General features: G+C 39.9%; 1 protein-coding gene across 2 annotated transcripts in view; it reads right to left on the reverse strand.

Annotated features, from left to right (window-relative positions):
• Positions 1–26,529, reverse strand: part of LOC128697904 (uncharacterized) — a 442,628-nt gene that overhangs the window by 128,144 nt on the left and 287,955 nt on the right. Inside the window, exon 1 of one of the 2 annotated variants that reach the window (XM_070099674.1) lies at positions 679–892. The exons of the other annotated variant lie outside the window; for it this stretch is intronic. The gene's annotated coding sequence lies outside the window, so the exon portion shown is untranslated. Of the gene's footprint in view, positions 1–678; positions 893–26,529 lie in introns of those variants that run through there. 2 annotated transcript variants of the gene reach the window in all.

The following is a 26,529-nucleotide window of genomic DNA, read 5'->3' on the forward strand; positions in this document are numbered from 1 at the left end:
GGATGTTGACATAGCGTTCTCTTACTGTGCTCATGGTGTCCCTGCTGGTAGCAGGTTGAATAGTCTTGAGCTACGGATGTTGACATAGTGTTCTCTTTTTTTTGCCTAATTTACGATCTTCCTATATCTCTCACCTCAGTATATTGTTATGGCAGTGTGTAGATTTGGGACTAGGCTCTCAAGTGCATTCCGTGTTCATTTTGTCAGCTCTTTCTTCTTCTCCCCAGAGAATACATTCCCAGTATCTTGAGACGTTCCCAATAATGAAATGCTTTATTGGCTCTAAACAGACAGTAAACTATCCCTGAACAATTTCTAACTCTGACATCTCTCCTGCCTTCAACGGTTCACCATCACACTGTTCACTGCTAAAACAATCAGAAAACTTACCTAACCTTATTATAAAATGCGTAATTTAATTTAGCCTAATCTAACTAAATATATTTTAGATAAGTTTACAATAATTTAATAAACACAATAATATATATTTTTATCGCTAGGTTCAAAATGATTTTTGCGAAATTAATGCATACACAAATTTTCGCTTGCCCTATTCGGCAAGAAGAGCGTTGCTATTTAAGCCAAAATCGCAGATTTTACCCACAACCCAGCAATGCTCCCCGAAAGGCTCATCATATATCCTCGCAAGAATGGTAAACTCTCAGCATGGGACTATACCTGTGTCGACGTTGGGTGACACCTACATCCATCACAGTGTCGGGCGACAGGGAGGAGCTGCTGATCACAGGGAACAAGATCGGCAAGTACAGGGACATAAGCCAACAGTGCCAGTTTGTCCCAGTGGGATCAGAGACCTTGGGATCATGGGGAAAAAATACCACACGTTTCCTTAAAGAACTGGATTACAGATTCGACACTACCAGGGACCCAAGGGCAGCCACTTTCATGTTCCAGCACCTCAACGTGGCCATCCAGAGGTGAAATGCTTGCTGCATACTGGGCTCGCGTCCGGCTTCGGAGGAGCTGGAAGAGATTCATAATCTTTGATATATTTTATCAATGTATTCATATTTGTGTTTTCTATCAATGTATTCTGTCTATTAATAAAGTTCACATAGAATATAGAATATAGGGGGTGGTAGGAGAAGAAAATATTCAAACAGCTCCGGGGAGAACCATGAGTTTCCCCTGAGGTACGTTTATTCTGTTCCCTGAAGATGAGGGTCCCAAGTTCTAGAGGTGGTACCTCCCTATATTATATATATATATATATATATATATATATATATATATATATATATATATATATATATATATATTATATATATATATAATGTATAGAAAGGGGTTTAGTTATAGGTAATACATATTTTAAGAAAAAGAGGATAAATAAGTATACAAGATATGATGTAGGGCGAAATGACAGTAGTTTGTTGGATTATGTATTGGTAGATAAAAGACTGTTGAGTAGACTTCAGGATGTACATGTTTATAGAGGGGCCACAGATATATCAGATCACTTTCTAGTTGTAGCTACACTGAGAGTAAAAGGTAGATGGGATACAAGGAGAATAGAAGCATCAGGGAAGAGAGAGGTGAAGGTTTATAAACTAAAAGAGGAGGCAGTTAGGGAAAGATATAAACAGCTATTGGAGGATAGATGGGCTAATGAGAGCATAGGCAATGGGGTCGAAGAGGTATGGGGTAGGTTTAAAAATGTAGTGTTAGAGTGTTCAGCAGAAGTTTGTGGTTACAGGAAAGTGGGTGCGGGAGGGAAGAGGAGCGATTGGTGGAATGATGATGTAAAGAGAGTAGTAAGGGAGAAAAAGTTAGCATATGAGAAGTTTTTACAAAGTAGAAGTGATGCAAGGAGGGAAGAGTATTTGGAGAAAAAGAGAGAAGTTAAGAGAGTGGTGAAGCAATGTAAAAAGAGAGTAAATGAGAGAGTGGGAGAGATGTTATCAACAAATTTTGTTGAAAATAAGAAAATGTTTTGGAGTGAGATTAACAAGTTAAGGAAGCCTAGAGAACAAATGGATTTGTCAGTTAAAAATAGGAGAGGAGAGTTATTAAATGGAGAGTTAGAGGTATTGGGAAGATGGAGGGAATATTTTGAGGAATTGTTAAATGTTGGTGAAGATAGGGAAGCTGTGATTTCGTGTATAGGGCAAGGAGGAATAACATCTTGTAGGAGTGAGGAAGAGCCAGTTGTGAGTGTGGGGGAAGTTCGTGAGGCAGTAGGTAAAATGAAAGGGGGTAAGGCAGCCGGGATTGATGGGATAAAGATAGAAATGTTAAAAGCAGGTGGGGATATAGTTTTTGAGTGGTTGGTGCAATTATTTAATAAATGTATGGAAGAGGGTAAGGTACCTAGGGATTGGCAGAGAGCATGCATAGTTCCTTTGTATAAAGGCAAAGGGGACAAAAGAGAGTGCAAAAATTATAAGGGGATAAGTCTGTTGAGTATACCTGGTAAAGTGTATGGTAGAGTTATTATTGAAAGAATTAAAAGTAAGACTGAGAATAGGATAGCAGATGAACAAGGAGGCTTTAGGAAAGGTAGGGGGTGTGTGGACCAGGTGTTTACAGTGAAACATATAAGTGAACAGTATTTAGATAAGGCTAAAGAGGTCTTTGTGGGATTTATGGATTTGGAAAAGGCATATGACAGGGTGGATAGGGGGGCAATGTGGCAGATGTTGCAGGTGTATGGTGTAGGAGGTAGGTTACTGAAAGCAGTGAAGAGTTTTTACGAGGATAGTGAGGCTCAAGTTAGAGTATGTAGGAAAGAGGGAAATTATTTCCCAGTAAAAGTAGGCCTTAGACAAGGATGTGTGATGTCACCGTGGTTGTTTAATATATTTATAGATGGGGTTGTAAGAGAAGTAAATGAGAGGGTCTTGACAAGAGGCGTGGAGTTAAAAGATAAAGAATCACACATAAAGTGGGAGTTGTCACAGTTGCTCTTTGCTGATGACACTGTGCTCTTGGGAGATTCTGAAGAGAAGTTGCAGAGATTGGTGGATGAATTTGGTAGGGTGTGCAAAAGAAGAAAATTAAAAGTGAATACAGGAAAGAGTAAGGTTATGAGGATAACAAAAATATTAGGTGATGAAAGATTGGATATCAGATTGGAGGGAGAGAGTATGGAGGAGGTGAATGTATTCAGATATTTGGGAGTGGACGTGTCAGCGGATGGGTCTATGAAGGATGAGGTGAATCATAGAATTGATGAGGGGAAAAGGGTGAGTGGTGCACTTAGGAGTCTGTGGAGACAAAGAACTTTGTCCTTGGAGGCAAAGAGGGGAATGTATGAGAGTATAGTTTTACCAACACTCTTATATGGGTGTGAAGCATGGGTGATGAATGTTGCAGCGAGGAGAAGGCTGGAGGCAGTGGAGATGTCATGTCTGAGGGCAATGTGTGGTGTGAATATAATGCAGAGAATTCGTAGTTTGGAAGTTAGGAGGAGGTGCGGGATTACCAAAACTGTTGTCCAGAGGGCTGAGGAAGGGTTGTTGAGGTGGTTCGGACATGTAGAGAGAATGGAGCGAAACAGAATGACTTCAAGAGTGTATCAGTCTGTAGTGGAAGGAAGGCGGGGTAGGGGTCGGCCTAGGAAAGGTTGGAGGGAGGGGGTAAAGGAGGTTTTGTGTGCGAGGGTCTTGGACTTCCAGCAGGCGTGCGTGAGCGTGTTTGATAGGAGTGAATGGAGACGAATGGTTTTTAATACTTGACGTGCTGTTGGAGTGTGAGCAAAGTAACATTTATGAAGGGGTTCAGGGAAACCGGCAGGCCGGACTTGAGTCCTGGAGATGGGAAGTACAGTGCCTGCACTCTGAAGGAGGGGTGTTAATGTTGCAGTTTAAAAACTGTAGTGTAAAGCACCCTTCTGGCAAGACAGTGATGGAGTGAATGATGGTGAAAGTTTTTCTTTTTCGGGTCACCCTGCCTTGGTGGGAATCGGCCAGTGTGATAAAAAAAAAATTATATATATATATATATATATATATATATATATATATATATATATATATATAGATATATATATATATATATATATACCACGAGCAACATGTTACTGAGGTTTACAGCCTGTTGGATTACAAAGTGTAATTGGTAGTTTCCGGAATGACTGGCTGGTCGCGACTGTCGTTATATCTGAGCACGTCTGCCGTACCATCAGTGAGGGTGACTCTCTGGCTTAATTTGTTGAGGACAGGCGACACACACACACACACACACACACACACACACACACACACACACACACACACACACACACACACACACACACACACACACACACTCACACTCCTGATGAACTTTACACACGCTATAACACAGAAACAGTGACATAATATTATCAACACGAGACTACAAGAAAAAAAAATATATAGTACCAAAATTATACGCCACCAAACCGAAAAAAACAATAATTCAATCATACCAACCAAGCGTAGGCAACACTCAAAAAAAAAAAAAAAAGAGTGGCAACATCCACTGAACATTACGCAGTCCAGTGAACAAACTCCAGCATTTTTATTTCCTCGTAAACAATGTAGGAATTACGAAAGGAAGATTAAATGTGGCAGACATTATGTAATAATGTTATTTGTCTCTGGAGAATTTTGTACAGGAGCAATGAAGGTAAGGGAGGGGAGGGAGGAAGGAGGGAGGGGAAGAGTGATGGAGGGAGGGGAAGAGTGATGGAGGGAGGGGAAGAGTGATGGAGGGAGGGGAAGAGTGATGAAGGGATGAGGAGAGTGAAGGAGGGATAGTGAAGGAGGGAGGGGAAGAGTGAAGGAGCAACAGGCAGAATGAAGGAAGGAAGGAAGGCAGTAGAAACAGAGGGAGGGCAGTTAATGATGGAGTTTCTATATATTAACACAAGTGTACCATTAGATACATGCCGGCAGGTACCTGCAATCTCTACTGTATTTCTTTTTGCCCAGATCTTCCAATAGGTCTCTGACCTTCTTATTTAGGGGGGAGGGGGACGAGGGAGCAAATTTCGTTTCACCTGAGTAATTCTGATCTGCAGAAGGTCGAAGTTTAAATATTTATTATTGTTGGTTAAGTTATGTTAGGCTAAGATAAATTTTCCTATTCTCGATTAATTAGATGTGAAATGTTCTAGTCATGGAATTGTTTGTTTGTAAATTGTTCCACTCAGGGTGTTGGTTGTTTGTAAATTGTTCCACTCAGGATGTTGATTGTTTGTAAATTGTTCCACTCAGGGTGTTGGTTGTTTGTAAATTGTTCCACTCAGGGTGTTGGTTGTTTGTAAATTGTTCCACTCAGGGTGTTGGTTGTTTGTAAATTGTTCCACTCAGGGTGTTGGTTGTTTGTAAATTGTTCCACTCAGGGTGTTGGTTGTTTGTAAATTGTTCCACTCAGGGTGTTGGTTGTTTGTAAATTGTTCCACTCAGGGTGTTGGTTGTTTGTAAATTGTTCCACTCAGGGTGTTGGTTGTTTGTAAATTGTTCCACTCAGGGTGTTGGTTGTTTGTAAATTGTTCCACTCAGGGTGTTGGTTGTTTGTAAATTGTTCCACTCAGGGTGTTGGTTGTTTGTAAATTGTCCCACTCAGGGTGTTGGTTGTTTGTAAATTGTCCCACTCAGGGTGTTGGTTTGTAAATTGTTCCACTCAGGGTGTTGGTTGTTTGTAAATTGTTCCACTCAGGGTGTTGGTTGTTTGTAAATTGTTCCACTCAGGGTGTTGGTTGTTTGTAAATTGTTCCACTCAGGGTGTTGGTTGTTTGTAAATTGTTCCACTCAGGGTGTTGGTTGTTTGTAAATTGTTCCACTCAGGGTGTTGGTTGTTTGTAAATTGTTCCACTCAGGGTGTTGGTTGTTTGTAAATTGTTCCACTCAGGGTGTTGGTTGTTTGTAAATTGTTCCACTCAGGGTGTTGTGGCTTTCATTCTGAAAATGATTTCATATTTACGTACAGGAAAACAGAAAAATGGGAAATTAGAAAAATAATTTGTTGCTTTTGGTCTCTCAGCGACATTATAGTTATACTCAGGAAAGTGAGAAAAACACTCACCTGTGCTTGTGTGTGAGAAAAAACACTCACGTGTGTATGTGTGTGTGTGTGTGTGTGAAAAACACTCGCCTGTGTTTGTGTGAGGAAAACACTTACCTGTGTTTGTATGTGTGAGGAAAACGCACACGTATCCCTCAAAACACACCCATGAGCTGATGGTCTACAAGAAACGAATTATATATATATATATATATATATATATATATATATATATATATATATATATATATATATATATATATATATATATATATATATATATAATTCGTGGTATTGGGTAAATGGCGAGAATATTTTAAGGAACTTTTAAATGTCGACGAAGAAAGGGAGGCGGTAATTTAATGCACTGGCCAGTGAGGTATACCAGCTTTTAAGAGTGAAGAAGAACAGGATGTGAGTATGGAGGAGGTGCGTGAGGCATTACGTAGAATGAAAGGGGGAAAAGCAGCTGGAGCAGATGGGATCATGGCACAAATGTTAAAAGCAGGGGGGGGATATAGTGTTGGAGTGCATGGTATTTTTGTTTAATAAATGTACGAGAAAGGGGAAGGTACCTAGGGATTGGCGGAGAGCATGTATAGTCCTTTTATATAAAGGGAAAGGGGACAAAAGAGATTGTAAAAATTATAGAAGAATAAGTTTACTGAGTATACCAGGAAAAGTATACGGTAGGGTTATTATTGAAAGAATTAGATGTAAGACCGAATGAAGGATTGCGGATGAGCAAGGAGGTTTCAGAGTGGGTAGGGGATGTGTAGATCAAGTGTTTACATTGAAGCATATATGTGAACAGCATTTAGATAAAAGTAGGGAAGTTTTTATTGCATTTATGGATTTAGAAAAGGCATATGATAGAGTGGATAGAGGAGCAATGTGGGAGATGTTGCAAGTATATGGAATAGGTAGTAGGTTACTAAATGCTGTAAAGAGTTTTTATGAGGATAGTGAGGCTCAGGTTAGGGCATGTAGAAGAGAGGGAGACTACTTCCCAGTAAAAGTAGGTCTTAGACAGGGATGTGTAATGTCACCATGGTTGTTTAATATATTTATAGATGGGTTTGTAATAGAAGTAAATGCTAGGGTGTTCGGGAGAGGGGGTGGGATTAAATTATGGGGAATCAAATATAAAATGGGAATTGACACAGTTACTTTTTGTTGATGATACTGTGCTTATGGGAGATTCTAAAGAAAAATTGCAAAAGTTAGTGGACGAGTTTGGGATTGTGTGTAAAGGCAAAAAGTTGAAAGTGAACATAGAAAAGAGTAAGGTGATGAGGGTATTAAATGATTTAGATAGAAAATGGATATCAGATTGGGGAGGAGGAGTTTGGAAGAAGTGAATGCTTTCAGATACTTGGGAGTTGACGTGTCGGCGGATAGATTTATGAAGGATGAGGTTAATCATAGAATTGATGAGGGAAAAAATGTGAGTGGTGCGTTGAGGTATATGTGGAGACAAAAAACGTTATCTATGGAGGCAAAGAAGGGAATGTAAGAAAGTATAGTAGTACCAACACTCTTATATGGGTGTGAAGCTTGGGTTGTGAATGCTGCAGCAAGGAGGCGGTTGGAGGCAGTGGAGATGTCCTGTCTAAGGGCAATGTGTGGTGTAAATATTATGCAGAAAATTCGGAGTGTGGAAATTAGGAGGTGTGGAGTTAATAAAAGTATTAGTCAGAGGGCAGAAGAGTGGTTGTTGATGTGGTTTGGTCATTTAGAGAGAATGGATCAAAGTAGAATGACATGGAGAGCGTATAAATCTGTAGGGGAAGGAAGACGGGGTAGGGGTCGTCCTCGAAAAGGTTGGAGGGAGGGGGTAAAGGAGGTGTTGTGGGCGAGGGGCTTGGATTTCCAGCAAGCGTGCGTGAGCGTGTTAGATAGGAGTGAATGGAGGCGAATGGTATTTGGGACCTGACGAGCTGTTGGAGTGTGAGCAGGGTAATATTTAGTGAAGGGATTCAGGGAAACCAGTTATTTTTATATAGCCGGACTTGAGTCCTGGAAATGGGAAGTACAATGCCTGCACATTAAAGGAGGGGTTCAGGATATTGGCAGTTTGGAGGAATATGTTGTGTATCTTCATACGTATATGCTTCTGAACTGTTGTGTTCTGGGCACCTCTGCAAAAACAGTGATTATGTGTGAGTGTGGTGAAAGTGTTGAATGATGAAAGTATTTTCTTTTTGGGGATTTTCTTTTTTTTTGGGTCACCCTGCCTCGGTGGGAGACGGCAGACTTGTTAAATTATATATATATATATATATATATATATATATATATATATATATATATATATATATATATATATATATATATATATTGCCGAATAGGTAAAAGTTGCGATTTTGGCTTAAATAGCAGCGCTCTTCTTGCCGAATAAGAAACGAAAATGGGTATATGCAATAATGTCGCAAAAATCATTCTGAACCTAACGAAAAAAAATATATTTCATTGTGTTCATTATTAAATTATTGTAAACTTCTCTAAAATATATTTAGTTGGAATAGACTAAATTAAATTGTTCTTGTTATAATAATGTTAGGTAAGTTTCCTGAGGTTCTTCTGGTACAAAATTAATTTTTACATTAACATAAATTAAAAAATATATATCTTTAAATGTATAAGAGAAAATTTTAGAAAAAATTTAATTTTAAAAGAGTTCTTGCTGATTGATCAATTTTACCTATTCGGCACGACATAAATAATTTTTTTTCTTAATTATGCTTTAATTGCGCAATAGCTACCCACTACCATTATTTAAAAAATAAAAATAAAATCTGATAAAAATTGGGCTGAAATCTCAGTTCCTAAAATCATTTATATTAAGCTCCAGTTTTATGGATATTTTAAGATATAATATTAATAAAAGATGCTTAAAATAACGGCAGATTTCTTATCCTCATACTAAATTCGATTCACATTTGTTAATCAAGTAACTATCGGGATTTTGTTAGAAACAGAGATCAGTTAGGTTTTCTCTGTTCTCTAATGTTATCTTTGTTCTTGTTCAAATGAGTTTTAAAATCTATCAGAAATTTTCAAAATAGATTGTGTGTGCACGGACGTATGTCACACAGGATCCCTGCTAAATTAACTAAACCTTTTTAAGAGTAAGACTATATTACGAAATTAAATGCCATTTATTAAGCACTAATGACTTTAAAAACACGGGCAGGGAATAGGATAAACCAGATTATAGAATTTTAGAGAGTTTATGCATTAGGATTGTCCAGTCTGAGTTTAATGTGTGTGTACCTCGGTAGTTCTGTCATTGACATGAGATCTGTTTCTTTTGCTGCAGTTTTCTCTTATAGTTGAAGGAGTATAATGAATGCTTATAATCATAATAATTTTGAAAGGGGTGGACGGGTAAGCCAGTGGAAGGCCTCGGTCAGGTGGCCATAAGCTCCAGCTGCGGGTCAACAAGTTACTAAGACCCCTGTCAGAAAGCATTTTTCCCGTTTCTTGGCAAATTTTACCTTACCTTACCCAACCTAACCTCACCTTAGAGTTAACCCCTGCCTGGCTGCTTTCTAGCTCCTGGGTCACCTCCAGCTCAACCCACCTTATTATGGCACAATAATATATCTCTGGCTTTAATTTCTGCTCTAATTATTTGCTAGTCTTTCATTACTCGTTCATTACTTTTGCCTTTTATAGTCTGTACATGTGCTGTAATATTTTTACATTTCATGATGATGGTGATAAATGTCAGCGAAACGATGATAAATGCATTTTTATGAGAAAAGAGTTTCTTGTTATCCTCGTATATGACCCTAGAACCAGGACGGGGCAGTATAATATACAGTAACGCTGGATAATATACACATTCAGTATAATGTGAACGTCTATACACACACACACACAGTGGTCATATTTGCTTGGACCTCCTCTTTTCTGCACCATTGCAGGCTCCTGATGTGTTATTGCATCACGAAAGGCCTAGAGCTATCATATATATATATATATATATATATATATATATATATATATATATATATATATATATATATATGCAATAAGATCACAGTAAACAGGTGATTTCAGAATATGCAAAACAACCACTCTGAAAGAATAGAGAAATTCCAAGCGCTTTCGTGACTACTCACATTATCAAGGAACTATGATAATTTATATATATATATATATATATATATACATATATATATATATATATATGTATTTATATATATATATAGTTCCTTGATAAAGTGATTAGTCACGAAAGCGCTTGGAATTTCTCTATTCTTTCAGAGTGGTTGTTTTGCATGCATATATATATATATATATATATATATATATATATATATATATATATATATATATATATATATATATATATATGCATGCAAAACAACCACTCTGAAAGAATAGAGAAATTCCAAGCGCTTTCGTGACTAATCACTTTATCAAGGAACTATACATATATATATAAATATATATACATACTTATATATAAATATATATATATATGTATATATATATATATATATATATATAAATTATCATAGTTCCTTGATAATGTGAGTAGTCACGAAAGCGCTTGGAATTTCTCTATTCTTTCAGAGTGGTTGTTTTGCATATTCTGAAATCACCTGTTTACTGTGATCTTATTGCACATATATATATATGTATATATATATATATATATATATATATATATATATATATATATATATATATATATATATATATATATATATATTACCTACTCCCTCGCCTGTGCATACGGGGTGAGGAATGTATTGAACAGCCTAACAACAGCTGTGCTGTGAGCTGAGTGATGTGTAATTACCGGAGAAATTGGTGTTGTGGGGGAGCGGAATATCGGCTTTCAAGTTCCTATGATCTTTATGGCGCTTGTCCACGGAGATAATCAGATTTGATCCGAGGAAGGAGAGGGTAGCTCACACTCAACGGATCAAAAGCCTTTCACCAGCATCAAGGGGCATTTCTTGATGGGGTGGATTGTAAGAACAGCCTGATTTAAGGAGTCGCAAGAAGACCAAGTGTAACTTTATGAGTATTCAGTTTTTTAGCCTTTGGTTATACACCTAGAATTTAGGTGTATTATCTAAGACCTAGATAATACACGGCAGTTCTTAATCTAGACAGATGTAGATAGTTGAATTAGACACATGTGGAGCACCTGGGTATCTTTATTTGTAGACGTTTCGCCATCTTGTGATTTTTATCAATACAATTTCAAGGACAAAATGGGAAGACTGTAGAACTATGTATAAAAGATGAGGTAATTAGTCCCTCAGCCTTGGAGTCTTCAAGACTACGGTGCTGATCATCAGCTCCAAGGCTGAAGGACTAATTACCTCGACTTCTGTATATAGCTCTACAGTCTTCCCATCATGTCCTTGAAGTTGGATTGACTCAGCCGTAAATAGATAGTTCTCAGCAGACAGCCTTGGTATGTACTAGGTATTCTGCTCTCTCTCTCTCTCTCTCTCTCTCTCTCTCTCTCTCTCTCTCTCTCTCTCTCTCTTTCTCTCTTTCCCATATAAGAACATAAGAACGAAGGAACACTGCAGAAGGCCTACTGGCCCATGCGAGGCAGGTCCAAGTCTCCTACCGGCTTAAGCCAATGCACCCAACCTAGTCAGGTCAGGTCACATTGACTTAAGGGAGGAACACGGCAACCGACCTGGTAGCACAAGCTATCAGGTCTAACTCACACCCACCCACATCCACTCATGTATTTATCCAACCTATTTTTAAAGCTACACAACGTTCTGGCCTCTATAACGGTACTTGGGAGTTTGTTCCACTCATCCACAACTCTATTACCAAACCAGTACTTTCCTATATCCTTCCTGAATCTGAATTTTTCCAACTTAAAACCATTGCTGCGAGTCCTGTCTAGGCTAGATATTTTCAGCACACTATTTACATCCCCTTTATTTATTCCTGTCTTCCATTTATACACCTCAATCATATCCCCCCTAATTCTACGTCTTTCTAGAGAGTGCAGATTCAGGGCCCTTAGTCTATCCTCATAGGGAAGGTTTCTGATACATGGGATCAACTTTGTCATCCTCCTTTGTACATTTTCCAGAGAATTTATATCCATTCTGTAATAAGGTGACCAAAACTGTGCAGCATAATCTAAATGAGGCCTAACCAAGGATGTATAGAGTTGAAGAACAACCTGAGGACTCCTATTATTTATGCTTCTTGATATGAAGCCAAGGATTCTATTAGCTTTATTGCGAACACTTATGCACTGTTGTCTTGGTTTCAGATTACTGCTAACCAGAACTCCTAAATCTTTTTCGCAATCCGTAATATTAAGATCTACATTATTTAGTTTATATGTGGCATGATTATTGTCCTGTCCAACATTTAGAACTTTGCATTTGTCTATATTAAACTGCATCTGCCACTTCTCCGACCACTGCATCAGTCTATTCAAATCTTCCTGGAGTGCTCGAATGTCCTCGTCAGAATGAATTCGACGGCCTATTTTGGTGTCATCGGCAAACTTGCCGATGTCGCTCTTTATGCCCTCATCTATGTCGTTTATGTAGATTGTGAACAGCAGGGGGCCCAACACTGACCCCTGTGGAACACCGCTCGTGACACTTCCCCACTCTGATTTCTCCCCATTTATGCAAACTCTCTGCTGCCTATTTGTCAACCATGCCTCTATCCAGGAAAAAATTTCTCCTCCTATTCCATGTGCTTTAATTTTCCTCAATAGTCTCTGATGTGGGACCCTGTCAAAAGCCTTACTGAAGTCCATATACACAATATCATATTCATTACCATGATCTACCTCCTCAAATACCTTAGTGAAAAAAGTTAATAAATTCGTAAGGCAGGAACGCCCCTTTGTAAAACCATGCTGAGATTCGTTGATTAATTTATGCTTTTCAAGGTGGCTACGAACTGCCTCGGCAATTATTGATTCCATAAATTTTCCCACTATGGAGGTTAGGCTTATTGGTCTATAGTTCGAAGCTAAGGACCTGTCACCTGTTTTGAAAATAGGTATCACATTTGCCATTTTCCACTTATCTGGCACCATGCCAGTTTGTAGTGATATGTTGAAAAGATTAGCCAAAGGTGTGCTAAGCTCCTCTTTACATTCCTTTAGAACCCTTGCATACAGTTCATCAGGGCCTGGGGATTTGTTAGGTTTTAATTTATCTATTTGCCTAAGGACCATGTCACTTGTGACCCTAATAGTGCACAGTTTATTATCGTCCTGTTCTACATAATTTATCATTACTGGAATATCGCTGGTATCCTCCTGTGTAAAAACTGAGAGGAAGTATGTGTTAAAAATTCTACACATTTCCTTATCACTGTCAGTGAGCTGACCCGAGGAACTTTTGAGTGGGCCTATCTTGTCCCTGATCTTACTTCTGTATACCTGAAAGAATCCTTTTGGGTTAGTCTTCGATTGTCTTGCAACTTTAACCTCATAATCTCTTTTTGCTTTTCTAATTCCCTTTTTTATTTCTCTCTTTAACTGAATATATCGATTTCTCAATTGCCCCTCTCCTCTTTTGATTTGCCTATATATGCCTCTCTTTTGACCAATCAGATATTTTAATCTATTGTTCATCCATTTAGGATCATTTTTGTTTGATCTGATTTCCCTATTTGGAACATAATTTGACTGAGCAGCTAGAACTATGCCCTGGAAAGCATCATATCGGCAACCATCACCACCTACCTGACCCTTAGTCATGTCATTCCAGTTCAGCCCACCTAAGTAATTTTTCAGTCCTATGAAATCAGCCAAGCGAAAGTCAGGGACGGAGACTTGATTGCCATTATTAGGGGAATTCCATGATATATTAAAACTGAGTGATTTGTGATCACTTTCCCCAAGCTCATCATTAACCTCAAGATTATTAATTAGTGTTTCCCTACTGGCAAGAACCAAGTCAAGGAGGTTATTTCCCCTAGTTGGCTCTGTCACAAACTGTTTTAAAAAACAATCCTGGATCGTATCAAGAAAGTCACCTGACTCTAAATTTCCTGTCAAATTGCTCCAGTCAATCTGTCTATAGTTGAAATCTCCCATTAGCACAACATTTTCGTATGTAGATGCCTTACGAATTTCGTCCCATAGAAGTTTACTGCACTCCCTATCAAGATTTGGGGCCCTGTAAATCACACCCAAAATTAGTTTTTCTCGGCCCTCGAGAAGCTGTAACCAAACAGATTCAGTGGCTGACGCTTCTAATTTAATATCTTGTCTAACACAACAATTTAAATTGTCTCTGACATACATCGCTACTCCACCACCTTTCCTGTTGACCCTGTCAGTGTGGAATAATTTATAGCCTTGTATGTGACATTCAGAGGGCATCTCTCTATCTTTCAGATTGAGCCAGGTCTCTGTTATAGCAATAATATCTATGTCTCCTGCACTTGCAATTAATCTTAGCTCATCTATCTTATTTCTTACACTCCTGCTATTAGTATAGTAAACCTTAAGGGAGCTAGTCCCTTGCTGCCCTCTGCTGTCCCCCTTTGTTTGCTGACCTGATCTATTGTCTTTATTTATAACTTCATGCTGAATGCCTTTTATACATTTACTGTTTCCAACCCAAGTGTTGCAACCTGCTTGTTTCCCACACACACCCATACCTCTATCTTCCATCAGTTTAAAATCATAGGCATTTCACCAATGGCCTTCTCAATCGAGTCTGCAAGTGCTACCACCCCAGCCCCAGAGAGATGTACCCCATCCCTTGCATACATATCATGTTTGCCATAAAAGTTGTTCCAGTTGTCAATGAATGGGATTGCATGTTCCTTGCAGTATCTGTCTAGCCAGCAATTTACACCAATTGCCCTAGACAACCATTCATTTCCTACTCCCCTTCTAGGCAAGATGCTACATATGATTGGGATCCCTCCCTTAGACTTAATGAGATCTATAGCTGACCTGTACTTATCTAGCAGCTCTTCTCTCCTACCCTTCCCAATATCATTTCCACCAGCACTGAGACAGATAATGGGCTTGCTCCCATTACCTGACATGATATTATCCAGCCTGTTGACAATGTCCCCAACACCAGCTCCAGGGAAGCACACTCTATCTCTCATCTTCTTATTCCTATTACAAAAAGCACGGTCAATGTATCTTACCTGAGAGTCACCAACCACAAGAATGCGCTTACCTCCGTTAGCAGGGGCAGTAGTACCCTTACCTTCACTGGCCACTGAAGTACATTCATCCTGAAGAACAGAGAAGCGATTTCCTACCTTCAGATCTTCACTCTTAACTTTCCTTACTCTGATGCGCCTCCCATTACTGTGAACAACTCGCCACTTGTAGCAGGTGCTGGGCTGCACCTCACTGCTGGTAGCCGTTGCTGCCACCCCAACTACAGCCTCCTCACAGCGAGAGACAGACTGCACCTCGCTGCTAGAAGCCTCATTCCCCACAACTCCAGCCACCTCACACTCTCTCCCAGACCCATTGAGGTGGACCTTCAGCCTCCTAATCTCCTCCTGGAGAAGCAAGACCTCCTCCTTCAACTCTCCAACCCCAATTTTTAAAACACTGCAGAAGCAAGCCATGCTTTGTAACCGTCCACACTAATCCCCAAGGCAGCTCAGGGTCTGTGACCTCACGTGACGACTGACCACTCAAATTGAAAGGTGTAGCGAAGCAGTGGAGACATTTCCAAAAGACATCAGTGACTTAGGCAAAAAAAAAAGGCATGAGGTAATTAGAACATTATCATTAAGGAAACTTTTCGCTAACTAGTGGTCTGGCGAAACGTTTCCTTAATAAACTGTTCGAGTTATCACATGTGTGTCTTTCTTACACACTTGTCGATGTTAATCGCCTCGTGCAACATCAGTGACATAATCCAAATGTATAAACGAGGAATTCGTGACACTTGATGAAGTAATCAAAATACAACTATTAGCGTCTGGCTGAAATGTTTCAGACATTTATGTAGCTCCTGATCCATTTTTTTTTTTAGATTTTGCCACCGAAGTGGCAAGTTTATTGTGCACCCCATATCCATCCCGTGGACGGTAGCGCAAGAGCATATGGGTACACAAAAGACCTAGGAACTAGGCCCCAAAAGGGTTAACAGGTGTACATATGGGTTTTTATTTATCTACATATCCACAGTTCACCTATCTGTTACATGCAAATTTTAGGAAATTTGCTTAGTATATCTGGTATCTTATTTTCATTAATAAGATATCTTGACATGTCACATAGGTTATTGTATTGTCTATCTCTGTATTCCTCAATAAGTGGACAATTAAGCACATAGTGTTCAAGAGAGTGACCATATGCCTGATCACATAATTTACATTTAGTTTGATCATCATCTGTGTGTCTCCCAAACTGCCAGAAGTACTTGTAACCAAGCCTAAGCCTGGCCACTACAACATCAGTCAGTCTGTTCACATTGCAAGTTGCTCCATAAACATACTTATCTACGTTCATATTATCATAGTGGGTTATAGATCTACTCAGGCTTCTAACTGCATTCCTATAACAATCATTTTCATTATTTACTTCTCTCCTAATATTATTCCTAATGCTAGACACAGTTGTACCAAAGTTACATTCTACATTCTCCTTCTGGGTACTCTTCTTGGCTAACATATAAACTTTATCATGAAGGAGTAATCCAATGTGTGATGGGATCCATAGCAATTGTACATTAGATCCATCTGTAAGCGACTATAGAGGAATTAGAAAAAAATGTTCCTGTATTGATACTGACGCTGCCGGAGCCGAATCTAAACGTAGCTACAAATCTGAGAGACCTAGAATGTTTTTATCCTTCCTTAAAGAACTTAATGCAGAATTTAGTAACCTGCTCATCTGAGGGTCAGGGGTTTCGATCCCGGCACGAAGGGAAGCCTTGGGCTTGTTTCTCTATGCTTGTGATCGTTGTTCACCTAGCGATAAGTAGGTACCTGGGTGTTAGCCGACTACTGTGGGTCGCATCGCAGGGTGGGTGTTAGTACACCTTAAATAGGTGTAGCCTGTAAACTGAACTGTGTAAACAAATGAATATCAGGTGGCTGAGTGTTGGAAAAAAAAGCCTCATGTGTACCGCTTTACCCTTCGGGAACAAATTTTTTCCTTACTTCAGAGTGAGCAGCTTAGCAAACACAATTGTATCACAATATGATGGGAAATAAAGACTTACTTTGCTCTCGTGCATACCTGGAAGACATGATGACTTAATTTAATTTCTCAACAATCGTAGTGATGGGCAAGACAAAATCTGCCATCGCTGAACACTTTCTGTTAGTCTCTTTGACAGACATTTCTTTAAAGTTAATCAGCTATTCTGCCTTTTATTATATTTTGCAACCCTATATCTATCATACAGTTAGCGAGACTGGGTCTAATTAAATTACTTCATGTTTATTTCCATGAACTTACACAAGGCAATCCAGGAGACGGTTTCCAGGTTAGTTGAGAACTGTGAAGCTTTCCACATACACCCACAACTGTCTAGTTTCTTGATGAATGAGACACTTGTGTAATACCTGGGTATCTTCACTGTGGAGACATTTATTCAGTCCAGTACTGAAATGAGTAAGACACTACATTACATGTAAACTACATGTAAGCTACATAACATGTATACTACAGAAAAGAAATAAATTTATTATTATTGTTAATTACTTAACAAATCCACAGGAGCTACACGAGAATATAATAAGACATCCTACTTAAATTATGTGAACTACAATCTGACCCACTTCTGCTAATGAAAAAAACTTGAGTTCCAAGATAGTCTCTGGATGTCGGTCTGCAAGAATCGTTTCAAGATGAGACTTCCCAGGTGAGAGGCTTCACGCTCAGCACAAAACAATATTCAGTAGTTCTTATATACGTGAGAACTACTGAACATTTTCACTTGTTTCATCATTACTGTGATGAAACAAGTGGAAATGCAAATGAGGCACTGGACGCTTGTCTTAGCCTCGTGACCACCAATAATAATACCGTAATAAAGATGCTGGTAAAAACGAGGAAAATCATCGGGTGATCAAACCCGCGTGAAACCTGCTTATCTCCAGTCAAGAATATTTTAATCCCTAAAGGAGGGATTAAAGGGGAAACAGTGTATATACACTGAGAGACGTATATCAAGTGTGTGTGTCCTGGTGGTGGAAAGATCGCTGACAGATTTCAACACCGTGTGAGACTCGCCCTGGGTGATGCAATGTGACAGGGGACACATAAGTATTGACAGGGGACAACTATTGACAGGGGACACAACTATTGTTCCCACCGAGTATCATACAGAACATGGTAGCAACACACTGCTGATTAAATAATTTTTTCTAAATAGATAGCTTTACTGACCATCTTTGCAAAGAACAAAAAGACACAATACCATGACTGGGACAATACAAAAAGAAAATAAAGACCTAATAAAAAAGAAAAAAGAAAATAATGACCTAATAAAAGAGAAAATAAAGACCTAATAAAAGAGAAAATAAAGACCTAATAAAAGGGGAAATATAAAATAAAATAACCTGCACATATTAGAGAGGAACTTTCAACGACGTTTCGGTCCGACTCAAAACACTTACAAAGTCACATCTTTGTAGTCAATAGGCTACAGTAAACTTAAAAAATCAAATAACCTGAGATTCAAAACTTCCCATATCCTACACGGACGGGGAAAAAACAGAATTGTTTACAAGCAAGTTTTGTTATAGACTAACACAAACTGGACGCCATAAATCCCGTACCTCCCTTCCATTATATTCTGATCCCTTGTGTGAGCCTATCAATGGAGCTCCAAAAAATAATGGAAGGATGACTCGAACAGATTTGTGCTGACACATTTCATTTTGTATTGGGGAAAAAAAGTGTCAGGGATAAAATGAATACAATAAATACATTGAATACAATGCCCTCAGCAAAATAAACCTAACTGTAGGAATACAGCGAAATTTATTAAAACCTATTATGGAAATTTATCAGAATAATACAACACGGTACCCGTATTAGTTTGCATAATGTAGCAACATACACGAAAGATGTATTATAATACATCAAAATTCAAAATATCAAAATACATAAAAATTACGTAATACAATAAAACTGTATCAGAATACATTTGTATCTTGACTCAGCAAGATAATGCAAAAAAAAAAAAGTTTTTTTTATACATTAAATTTTATTATACATCAAAACTGACAAAATTAACGTAATACAATTTTTTTTTAATAGAATACGTAAAAATTACAAATTTCATAAAAACTTATCACGAAATCCTTGAACTTCAACTTCACACTTCACAACACTCACCTGTTCTGCTGCAGCCTTGCAACCCAGTACACCTGACTCACCAATACCCCTCAGAGAGCAGTACACCTGACTCACCAATACCCCTCAGAGAGCAGTACACCTGACTCACCAATACCCCTCAGAGAGCAGTACACCTGACTCACCAATACCCCTCAGAGAGCAGTACACCTGACTCACCAATACCCCTCAGAGAGCAGTACACCTGGCTCACCAATACCCCTCAGAGAGCAGTACACCTGGCTCACCAATACCCCTCAGAGAGCAGTACACCTGACTCACCAATACCCCTCAGAGAGCAGTACACCTGGCTCACCAACACCCCTCAGAGAGCAGTACACCTGGCTCACCAATACCCCTCAGAGAGCAGTACACCTGGCTCACCAACACCCCTCAGAGAGCAGTACACCTGACTCACCAACACCCCTCAGAGAGCAGTACACCTGGCTCACCAACACCCCTCAGAGAGCAGTACACCTGACTCACCAATACCCCTCAGAGAACAGTACACCTGACTCACCAATACCCCTCAGAGAGAAGTACACCTGACTCACCAATACCCCTCAGAGAGCAGTACATCTGACTCACCAATACCCCTCAGAGAGCAATACAAGAGAAGCCAACCTGGCAGTGTGGAAGAATTGCCCTGGCGATTTTCTGACTGGATGGAAGAGAGAGTTAAAGAATAAAGAGGACGCATCAATAGATTTATAATCTATTCAGTGCAGAGGATAGGAGGCACGCAGGGGTTTCAAGGCTAGAAAATAAAGGGTAGAGGATAGATGAAGTGGGCTACGTAGGAGGAGCGAGGAGGAATTGACACGAGCACTTGGAACAAAAACCAAAGGAATTACATCATATATTTGAGAAAAGGTGAACAAGCTTACATGAACAATGTAGAGGTTTCACCCATGAACAAGATCACCCATGAAAATCACCCATGAACAAGCCCACCCTATGGACAACCGCACCTATGAACAAGATCACCCATGAACAGAGTCACCCACGAACAAGTCCACCCATGAACAAGCACACCCATGAACAAGCACATCCATGAACAACCCCACCCATGAACAACGCCACCCATGAACAACCCCACCCATGAACCCCACTAACACACCAAGAGAGGGATATTTCCGAAGCCTCCCGGTAACTGCAAGACTCTCTCTCTCTCGTTCCACAGAAATATTCCTCTCCAACTATTAAAATCCATAATACACAAATCCACAATACGCAGGTCCACAATGCATAAATTGTCCTCCGGAATTATTTACCGTACACTGCCACCGGGTGAAGACCCAAAAGGACACGTTGATCATAGAGTCATTAACGATCATTAATTGACAGTGCTTCTGTAATTAATAGATGGAAATTAATCCAGTAAAAATATCGGGAATAAATAATATGGCTGATTTTTTTTTTATTTTGGATAAAATTCTGATGAATATGCTTAATGGTCGAATGTTTGTAATTTTGAGGGGGGGGGGACGCGTATTTTTTTTTTTAGGCTGATACGAATGTGAATTAGAAGATCAGTTGTGTTTTATGGTGTTATTGCATCCTGTCGGACGGGGACCAGTGAGTTATTATGGTTTTGAGGGAGAGAGAGAGAGAGAGAGAGAGAGAGAGAGAGAGAGAGAGAGAGAGAGAGAGAAATATTAATCATATAATATCATCAGTGTTTACTATACCGTTAAGTCTTGAGGGACTGACCACCACCTACCAAGTCTGAGTGACCGATCCCCCTCAAAATTACTACTACTGTCTCCAGTTTTATACCCTCTAGCATTGGACTGAAGAAGCCTGTTCTACAGGAGAAACGTTGCTGCAATAAAGATACCCAAGTGTTGCACATGTGTCTTAGTCTTCAAAACAATTCTCTTCACTATCTAAGTTCTCTCATTCATTTCTCTCTTTATTTACTTAAAGTCTATCGACTGACAATCACAATCGTCACGTTTTCACATATAGTGAAATCTGTTGAGATGATGGTGTACAGTCATGAACTTGTTCTCGATAATGAGATGTCTGTCAAAATTAATTTTGTTGGCTGAAAGTAGGATGTGTTGTGAACTAAAGGTGTTGACTGATTTGTCTGTGACACCTGTTGTGGCATGAGTTGACTGTGTTCATTGTACAGGATCATGAAAGCGTAGAGCTGAAGTACTGTGTTCATTGTACATTGTGCAGAACTGAAGTGTTAATTGACTGTGTTCATTGTACAGGTTCAGGAGGCGTAGAGATTAAGTGTTAGTTGATGGTGCTCATTGTACAGGCTCATGAAGGCGTAAATCTGAAGCATTAAATGACTGTGTTCAACGTACACGCTTATGTCACGAATTCGTTGATCGTGCACATTGTAATCATTGATAAAAGGCGAAGATTATTATTCAAATCCAAGCATTTCCAATATTTAACAGAAGCTGGTGGAATATTACAATATTGTCCGGAGTATAAAAATATTGTATATACAAGTCCAGTTTAATTTTTTTGTCTCTGTTATTGTGTAGGTTATCATTAATGTTATTCCAGAATAGAACAGCAGACAGTTGGTGTGCTGGAATTACTCACAAAAAGACTGTTACACAAGAGGATTCGTCGTTCCCACAGTGAGCAAGTGACTCGTAAGACTGAGCAACTGTTATGAAAGACAAACGTATTGTGTTAGACAGTTACAAGTGAAAGTCGACAAACCATACCACGGGCGGGGATAGAACCCGCGATCAGAGAGTCTCAAAACTCCAGACAGTCGCGTTAGCCACTGATTTGTTTGCAATCGTGTCACTGCGATTTCGTGAGTCATGAAAGTCGACAGTTGTGGTTTCCGGTACATTTTACAAATACGACCAGCAACAAATGGAGGAGTTCAAGCCACCAGAGATACTTAACCAGTGGCGGACCTACATTTTTTGGGCCATGAAGCTTGAACTGTTATGGGGGCTCCTCCGTAACCCCTTCTCATACAATATACCCAAAATGTTTAAGCAATGTAGACTAAAGTCACTTCTGGGGCCCATCAGGGATTAGGGGCCCTGAAGTTTAAGCTTTATTTGTTTCATAGTATATCCGCTCCTGCTGTATACTTCTATCTCCTTTATATATACACTGCATACTTCTATCTCCCTTATATATATATATACACACGACACAAGTGCAACACCTGGGTATCTTTCTTCTGAAGGCGTTTCACCAACAAGTCACTTATCAACTCAGTACAATAGTCTTGATGAATGTGAAGCAAAGTCAGGGAGATAGACGCTTATACAAGCGTCCAAGCAAGCCTTCAGTAGACCAGCTTCGCTCAGAGGTGAGCCTTATCAAATAAAACAGAGGAGCCTACCAACCACCTATCATACACTGACATGTGAGATGTGGCGCGGCGAGGACAGGTGCCACTACTGTACGTGGCACTCCCTGACAAGCTAGGTTTAAAGATTAAGTTTAATGTTTAGTAACACTTGTGCTGGCTTATAACACTTGTGTTATATACTAGCAAAGCTAGCCACTAGTATTTACTTACATTCTTAAGGGTTATTTAGGTTTCAGAATGAATTCCGTACAACAAAGGCTCCCAGCTGGGACGCCCAAGTGTAGGGACGCCCACACGAAAAGACGCCCACACGTCGGCAACCACTATCGAGGAGTCTTGGAAAAGCACACACAGGATACGCTCCTCAGGAACACTGAAGAAGGCAGGTAATGATTTTTTCTAGGAGAAAATCGACGACGTTTCGGACCGACTTGGACCATTTACAAAGTCACACGATCCAATGGTCCAAGTCGTACCGAAACGTCGTTGTATGCTCCTCTCTTCTATGTGCGGGTTATTTGTGTATTTACCTTTAAACCTGGTTTATATATTTATAAATAAATAAATAATAAATTAATCCATGTTAAGCGCTAAACCCAAGTGAGTCATTCAGCGCAAGACATGTTGGAGGCTCGATCCTCCGTCTGGTGAGCGCCAGACAGACGCGCTTCCTATTTGTACTCGCCTAGATGTTCATATATATTTATAGTTTTTTTTTTTTTTTTTAACCTCTGTTATAGAGTATTAAGAGTACAAATAACCTAGCTCACCCCTCTCCCCGACTTTATTCTCGCCCCTCTCATCGCCAACCCCTTTCTTTTTCTTTTTACCTTGTCAGCCCCTCACCCCTTTTCCCCTTTGCATCACCCTTGTATTTTCTATCCTCTTCACCCCTTTCACCCCTCCTGTCTCCCCTCCCCTCACACAGGGAAACATTGATACCCTCGTTTCCTCCTAATGGTCTATGACGACCCAGATATATCACTTCTCTTCTTCTCTACATCTATCTACACTTCTCCTCTCCCCCTCTCTTCCTCATTCTCTCCCTCTTTTCATACCAGGTGTTTCCCTCTCTCACTCCTCTCTCCCTAACTTTCTTTTCTAACGTAGCCTCTCCATTTTCCATACTTATTTCTCTCTCTCTCTCTCTCTCTCTCTCTCTCTCTCTCTCTCTCTTTCTTACTCCTCCCTCCCCTCTTCGCTTGTTTCTTTCTCTTACTTCTCCTTTTCTTCCCTCTCTACTCCTTCCTCTTTCTTTCACAAGTGATGCTGGTGGTTTGGACATGACCGCAGCTGACGGTGGAGTAACATGAAGTAAATGTTGGTGCAAAGATGTTGAGGTAGTGTTGGTGTAAAGGTGATGTGGTAGTGTTGGTGCAAAGATGTTGTGGTATTGTTGGTGCAAAGATGTTGTGGTATTGTTGGTGCAAAGATGTTGTGGTAGTACTGGTACAAAGGTGTTGAGGTAGTGCTGGTACAAAGGTGTTGAGGTAGTGCTGGTACAAAGGTGTTGAGGTAGTACTGGTACAAAGATGTTGAGGTAGTGCTGGTGCAAAGGTGTTGAGATAGTGCTGGTACAAAGGTGTTGAGGTAGTACTGGTACAAAGGTGTTGAGGTAGTACTGGTACAAAGGTGTTGAGGTAGTGCTGGTACAAAGGTATTGAGGTAGTGCTGGTACAAAGGTGTTGAGGTAGTACTGGTACAAAGGTGTTGAGGTAGTACTGGTACAAAGGTGTTGAGGTAGTACTGGTACAAAGGTGTTGAGGTAGTGCTGGTACAAAGGTGTTGAGGTAGTACTGGTACAAAGGTGTTGAGGTAGTGCTGGTACAAAGGTGTTGAGGTAGTACTGGTACAAAGGTGTTGAGGTAGTGCTGGTACAAAGGTGTTGAGGTAGTGCTGGTACAAAGGTGTTGAGGTAGTGCTGGTACAAAGGTGTTGAGGTAGTACTGGTACAAAGGTGTTGAGGTAGTACTGGTACAAAGGTGTTGAGGTAGTGCTGGTACAAAGGTGTTGAGGTAGTGCTGGTACAAAGGTGTTGAGGTAGTACTGGTACAAAGGTGTTGAGGTAGTACTGGTACAAAGGTGTTGAGGTAGTGCTGGTACAAAGGTGTTGAGGTAGTGCTGGTACAAAGGTGTTGAGGTAGTACTGGTACAAAGGTGTTGAGGTAGTACTGGTACAAAGGTGTTGAGGTAGTACTGGTACAAAGGCCTCATACAATTCCCTAGAGACCAGATAAATGCTTCATAATTTTGGTCGACGTAAGGAGCAATTATCTTCCAGCGTCAGGAACGTAAAAAAAAACGAGCTGACAATTTTTTAAGAGGGAGATTGAAGGAGAGAGACAAGACCATGGTAATAATGGAGGAAGAGAGACGAGAGGAGAACAATAAAGAAGGCCGGATAATGACAGGAGAGAGAGAGAGAGAGAGAGAGAGAGAGAGAGAGAGAGAGAGAGAGAGAGAGAGAGAGAGAGAGAGAGAGAGAGAGAGAGAGAGAGAGAGAGAGAGAGAGAGAGATAGAGATTTTCACCACGTGAGGACAGAGTGTATTCAGTTGTAGTTAATTAATATATTTTTTACAACACTTTGGTTGTTCTCTATCGAGGAAAGGAGACCCGAAAAGAGGAAACACATTCACCATAACATAACATAAGAAAGAAGGAACACTGCAACAGGCCTACTGACCCATGCGGAGCAGGTCCATGTCCCCCCCCCCGGATTAGACCAATGACCTCCCCCCCCGATTAGCCCAATGACCCACCCAGTCTGATCATCTCCACTCAAGGATGGAGCACTGTACCAGACCCAGCAGCACAAGCTAGTCAGGTCCAACTCACACCCACCCACACCCACTCATGTATTTATTTAACCTATTTTTAAAATTACACAACGTTTTAGCCTGAATAACTGTACTCCGGAGCTTATTCCACTCATCCACAACTCTATTACCAAACCAGTGCTTTCCTATATCCTTCCTGAATCTGAATTTTTCCAACTTGAAACCATTGCTGCGAGTCCTGTCTTGGCTGGAAATTTTCAGCACGCTATGTACATCCTCTTTATCTATTTCTGTTTTTCATTTATACACCTCGATCATATCCCCCCTAATTCTACGCCTTTCGAGAGAGTGCAGATTCAGGGCCTCAGTCTATCCTCATAGGGAAGATTTCTGATACATGGGATCATCTTTCTCATCCTCCTCTGTACGTTTTCCAGAGCATTTACATCCATTCTGTAATACGGTGACCAGAACTGAGCAGCATAGTCTAAATGAGGCCTAACCAAGGATATATAGAGTTGGAGAACAACCTGAGGACTTCTATTATTTATACTTCTAGATATGAAGCCAAGAATTCTGTTAGCTTTATTGCGAACACTAATGCACTGTTGTCTTGGTTTTAGGTTACTGCTAACCAGAACTCCTAAATCCTTTTTGCAGTCAGTATTATTAAGATCTACATTAGTTTATATGTGGCATGGTTATTTACCTGTCCAACATTTAGAACTTTGCATTTGTCAATATTAAACTGCATCTGCCACTTCTCCGACCATTGCATCAGTCTATTCAAATCATCCTGGAGTGCTCTAGTGTCCTCATTAGAATGAATTGGACGGCCTATTTTGGTGTCATCAGCAAATTTGCTTATGGAAATAAATGGTATAAAATACCGACACAGTGGAAATATAAACACAAATGCAGTATAATGTGATCCTTTAGGGTAGATCCGTGTGTGACTTGAAAAAGCCCACTGTGTGGGTGAAACGTTGTCAATAAAGGATCACATTATACTGCATTTGTGTTTATATTTCCAAATTTGCTTATGTCGCTATTTATTCCCTCATTTATGTCGTTTATGTAAATTGTGAACAACAACGGGCCCACCACTGACCCCTGAGGAACACCGCTTGTGACGTGCCCCCA

This window comes from Cherax quadricarinatus, chromosome 68, assembly GCF_038502225.1.
Source record: "Cherax quadricarinatus isolate ZL_2023a chromosome 68, ASM3850222v1, whole genome shotgun sequence".
In the NCBI taxonomy this organism is placed as follows: Eukaryota; Metazoa; Arthropoda; class Malacostraca; order Decapoda; family Parastacidae; genus Cherax; species Cherax quadricarinatus.